Here is a 6,024-nt window from a genome sequence, read left to right as displayed (position 1 = left end):
ACGGTGCAGCAGCTGTGAACAGCAGCATCCTATTCCCTTCCTTCCCTGATGGCAAACAGTACTGTACAGAAGGACTGATAGCTGTCCTTGTCATCATTCTGTGAGTGCTCCTGGTTGGCCTCAGGTGAGGTTGGCCGGGGGCACCTGGGTAAAAATAGGAATGACTCTTGGTCATTCCCGCTAGATGGTACAAAATGGCTGGTAACTGTCTTCATCATAGCAACTGGGGGCTGAGCTCCATCAGCCCCCCCCCCTTTTCATGTCTAAAGAAAAGCTTCTGTACTGCCTGGACTATCATAGCAGCGGGGTGCTGGGCTCCTCTCCCCGCCACCATTTAATGTCCTACCTGGACTATCATAGCAGCTGGAAGCTGCCTCCCCCTCATTTTATCTCACTAACAAGTCACTGTTTCTTATTCCTGCATTCTTTATTACTTCATCACACAAATGGTGGCGACACTGCAGTGGTAGCCCAGGAGGGTTGGGGGAGCAGGGAAGCAACAGGTGGGGTTGTTGCAGAAGCACCCCCTAGAATGGCATGTAGCTCATCATTCCTGCAGGAGCTGACACGAAGCAGCTGTGCTCTCTGGTACACTGGTTCTCTAGCACACTTGCCCCATATTCTAGGCAGGACTGACTCTATTTTTAGACAAAACATAAAGAAGGGAATGACCCAGGGAATCATTCCCATTTTTGTCTTTGAGCCCCCAGCCCACCTTAGCCAGGAGCACCCCTGACAGCAGTAGACGGTACAGAACAACTGATAACCATCATCTCATTGCCAATTTACAGCAGACAGTACAAAACAACTGGTTACTATCTCTGCTATCTTGCAAAGACAAATAAATGCTGCTGTGTAGCGCAGCTGTACCGCCTCTGTCAGCGGCATCCAGTACACATACGGTGACAGTGCGAAAAGGCAAAACGGGCTCCATGGTTGCCATGCTATGGCATCTGCCAAGGCAATCCAGGGAAAAAGGGCGCGAAATGATTGTCTGCCATTGCTTTCACGGAGGAAGGAATGAGTGATGACATTTACCCAGAATCACCCGCGACACTGTTTTTGCACCATCATGCATTGGGATCTCAACCCAGAATTCCAATGGGCAGGGGAGACTGCAGGAACTATGGGATAGCTACGGGACAGCTACCCACAATGCAACGCTCCAGAAATCCACGCTAGCCTCGGACCATGAACGCACACCACTGAATTAATGTGCTTAATGTGGCTGTGTGCACTCGACTTTATACAATCTGTTTTACAAAATTGGTTTATGTAAAATCGGAATAATCCCGTAGTGTAGACATACCCTGCGAAAGCAACCTCCTTCCTGTGATGTGGCAGAGAAATTCAGCCCCAGCAGAACCCAGGCAGCCCAAGAGAGACAGAAAGCTGCATTTCAGGGTAAACTGGGTCTGGCACACATGAAAGGTGCACCTTCTTTCCCTTCACCATCATGGAAATGCAAGTTCCAAGAAGTGGAGGCAAGACGACCCCTCCAAAAAACACAGCAGCCTCAAGGACATCTGCTTTGCATGAGCAGCAGCATTCCAGCCACACCCACATCCTGCAAAGGGAGAACAGTCTGTAGAGCAGAGATCGATGGCTTACAGTCCTGGTAGGCAACAAATACCAGTGCTATCATCTACACCTGCTCAACATGGGTACAGCACACTTCCAGTCTGATTTAGCACTGTGTTAACACCCACTTTGGTGCTTGCTTTTCATGGATATAAATAATTGTTCAAAGTGCAGTGCAGCAGAGAATCAGGCCCAGTCAGTTTTACAGGGGGAGATTTTCAACAGCACAAAGGGTAGCAAGCACCAGATTTTTAAAGATATTGAAGCATCTAAAGATGCAGATTGAGTGGGAGTTAGGCACTGCGGAACTTCTGAAAATCCCACTAGATGCCTAAATACTTTTGAAAATCTAGCCCTAGCTGCCTACTATTTGTGCCTTTGAAAATCTGCTCAGGTATCTCCATGTTGTTTAGTCTCTTTTCGTTTGTTAGAGGAATATTGCTCACCTGCTAGCTATTGGGTGCTTGCTGGCACCCCGTAAATCCATCAACATGTATTAAAGGTCTGATTAGGCAAACAGACTTCTTAGAATGTGCTGCTGTCAAATCAGAGAGGGGGCTGCTTTGCCTACCAAGTCTCATTCTGATCTCATTTACTGCTGTGTAAATCAGGAGTGAGTCCACTAAAGCCAATGGCGTCACTTCGGTGTTGGTGAAATCAGAATCAGAGCTACACCCATAAGCAATACTGCCCTCTGGGGTTTACTGCCGTACTGTAAGGCGGTGTCACCATAGATTCAATTCCAAAATATTGTTATCAAATACACATAAGCCTTAGCTACTTGTTCGTTAAAACCTCAACTCAACCTTGCAGAACCAGGCTTTAATTCCTTGCTGCCATGCACACTGTAGAGTAATTTACACCTATTAAAGCAAAGTGGATGCAGAGATCAGACTTCTTCCATCAGCCACCTTCCTGGGATAATGCTGCACCCACTTTGCATACCATAAATGATTCCAGAAAGAGCCAGGCACCAGGCCCAGGGAGAACCAATGAATTAAGCAAGCTTTGATGCCCCTTTAGGGGATACATGTCTCCATTGCGCTGCAGAGCTGCTTATCTTATAAGCGGGGGTGGGCAAACTTTTTGGCCCAAGGGCCACATCTGGGTGGGGAAATTGCATGCAGGGCCATGAATGTAGGGCTGGGGCAGGGGGTTGGGGTGTAGGAGGGGTGCAGGGTGTCCGAGGGGGCTCAGGCAGGGGGTTGAGGTGCAGGAGGGGTGTGTCAGGAGCTCAGGGCAGGGGGTTGGGGTGCAGAGTGTGAGAGGGGGCTCAGGGCAGGGGGTTGGGGTGCAGGAGGGGTGTGGCAGGGGGCTGGGGTGCAGGCTCTGGCCCGGCACCGCTTACTTTGAATGGCTCCGAGGTGGCAGCAGCAAGCAGCGGGGCTAAGGCCGGCTCCCTGCCTGCCCTGGCCCCACGCCACTTCCGGAAGCAGCTGGCATCACATCCCTGTGGCCCAGGGGGGTGGGAAGGGGTTTGGCAGAAGGCTCTGTGTGCTACCCTTGCCTGCAGGTACCTCCCCTGAAGCTCCCATTGGCCTCAGTTCCCCGTTCCCAGCCCATGGGTGCTGCAGGGGATGGGGCCTGCAAGCGAGGGCAGCGTGTGGAGGCCCCTCTGCCCCCCCACACCCAGGGCCGCAGGGATGTGGTTCCAGCAGCTTCCGGGAGCAGCGCGGGGCCAGGGCAGGCAGGGAGCCTGCCTTAGCTCTGCGGCGCCGCAGGGATGGCAATCCCGCAGACTGAATCCAAAGCTCTGACAGGCCAGATCTGGCCCACGGGCCATAGTTTGCCCACCCCGTTGCAAGCTCTACACATTTCTGATATGAACAGTGATAGCTGTTACAAGATTTTTCCAGACTCATCAACATGTATAATGCACAATCAATGCCCCAGAGACAGAAGCGATTGATCGCACCATGTAGAAACACTAAATCTGGCTTTTTAATAGAAAGAACAATGTTGCACACACACAAAAAAAAAGTCCCAGCTTGACATGGTGCCAGACAGAAAGTCCAGGGCTGCAAAGCACTTTGTGGGCTCTGGGTAGCAGCTTTCCCTGTCATAGGATTTATTTTTAGATATGAATCATGTCCTGACTCCCTTCAGAATGGCTTTGCCACTTCTTTCCAGGTGTACAGTAACTTGCTCACTACCCCACTTTTGTTTGGATGTCAGAAGCCCAAGACGTTCACGTGTTGGAACATGACAATATGACAAAATGTACTGCTCATCCTTTGCACATCACTGGGATCCTCCTGGCTTTGGCCTTCACATTCCTTAAGGACTTTCAGTCAGTACCTCCAACTTTCGTTCTGCACAATCTGCGCTTAAAGGTTCTGAGGCGTGATCCACTGAACTATTGTGATGCCACCCCATGGGCATCTGTGGCATTGCAGATGCTATCATATGGACTCTTAAGGCACATTTTCCACTGAAGTTTCCAGCACAAACTTTTCCAAATACTGCTGGTCCCTGCCCCATTTTGGGCTTTGAACACCACATTTACAGCCAGATGGTTTTATTTCTTTGGCCAGCCTGACACGAACAGCCTCATGACACCCTCTAGTCTAAGAACCCCTTCCAGACTACATCCATGTTTTGCAGCCGTACAACAGTATGGAAAGGATACAATTTGAATAAATCCTGAACTTGGTTGTCATATTAAGATGATGTTGATTCCACATCTGTTGTAAACGGCCTGTGGCAGCTGCTGCAATGCCAATTCGATGGAGAACCTCCATGTGAGTATTGGAGGAGCTGGTAAGTACAGAACCTAGATCGCAAAAGCTGGAAACTGATTTGATGGTTTTGTTGTTCAAAGAGATTGGAGTCGCGGGAGGACGTGGTCCTAGATTTTGCAGTTTTATCTTTGACCATGAAACATGTAGACCAATCTTAGCTGACTCCTCCTCCATAAGCTGGAGTGCCTCACGAAACCTGTCAGGGCTCTGTACTCAAAGAACGTCATCAGCTTAGTCAAGGTCTGTGAGTGAGAGATCACCCATCTCAATGCCTGTGGACCTGACAGAATGCTGCATTAAGAAATCCATTGCCCAACAAAAGAGTGCAGGGCCCAAAACACAAACCTGCCTAACACCAGATACTGATTTAAAAGATGCTGACATCTGGTCCCCCAGATGAACAAGGCAGTGGGTCCATTATGCAGCTCTCTAATCAAGTCCAGCCGAGTGTTAGGGACACCTACGCCCTTTAAGACCTTCCATAACGCGACAGTCTACTGAATCAAATGCAGCCTTAAGATCAACACATGCTACGTGCAGGGGCTTCCCAAACTCGCACTGTATCTCTGACAACAAGTGAAGAACCGAAATGGTGTCTAATGTGGACCTGTTCCTCGTAAAGCCTGACTGTTGGAGACAGTGTCTTTGTCTGAACTACAAGACTTTGCAATAAAGACTGTGATCTCACCAAACCGTCTAAAGGGACATACACACACACACGAGAAAACCCCATTGCTGAAAAGGCACTAAAGCCACAGAAACCCAGACAGCAGGCATGGAGACAGTTAAGGGTGGTGCCCTTAACTGTCTCCATGCCTGCTGTCTGGGTACCTATGGCAGTCTGTGTGTTTAACACCACTAGACTCCCAGCTACAGGGGATTTCCAAACCCTCTATATTGCTGTATTCTCTTGGCACCTCTCCTCTACTCGGGCCATGACCCAACTGAAATCATTTAGAGCTGGGCAAAGAGGGTGTTAAATATTGCCAAGCTGATTCAGTAGCCATCTATAGCCACTTAGCACTAGGGTAAATGACTGTACAAGGTGCCAGATAAAGAGCAGACACCACTCATGCTCTGCTTTGAAAATCCAGGACTGACCAAATGCAAAACATCCAAAGGGGGGCATGTTGAAAAAACACCTTCCCACCCCCTCCCCAAACTGTACTTGCCTTTATCACCCAGAGCTCCAAGATCTGGACTGAAAGGGCTTTACAGCATTAGATGCAGCACTAGATGGAAGTATCCTGGTCTAGCATGTGGCAAAGCTTTCTGGAAAGCCTAAACACTGTTCCTTTCCTGCTCCCCAATTTCCTCTCCTAGGGTGCAGATCGCACTGATGTCGCTACGCATCATTCTCATGTGGGAGCTGCTGGGTCATGGAGGTACAAGTCTGGAAGAAGCACAACAGCTCTGTAGCTCTGAAAAGGTCTGTGCCCATAAACCCCAACACTGAAAAGGCCAGAGGATGCAACATGGACTGCGCAGATTCCAAAGGAACATTTGAAATATGTTTTAGAACTAGTTTTTCACTGTTTACTTTTCCTGTTCATAAAACCATGCGAGAAGCTGGAAAATGTAAGGCCAGGCTAAAATCGGGATGCCCCAAGTTAGGCTGAACATTGACAGCTCTTAGTGGCACCAACAGAAATGGAGAGTGCTCAAATGGCACAAGAATGCCAAGACAACTCAATATTCTGAG

The sequence above is a fragment of the Gopherus evgoodei genome, unplaced genomic scaffold, assembly GCF_007399415.2.
Source record: "Gopherus evgoodei ecotype Sinaloan lineage unplaced genomic scaffold, rGopEvg1_v1.p scaffold_66_arrow_ctg1, whole genome shotgun sequence".
Taxonomy (NCBI): domain Eukaryota; kingdom Metazoa; phylum Chordata; order Testudines; family Testudinidae; genus Gopherus; species Gopherus evgoodei.
Note: the sequence above shows the minus strand (reverse complement) of the source record.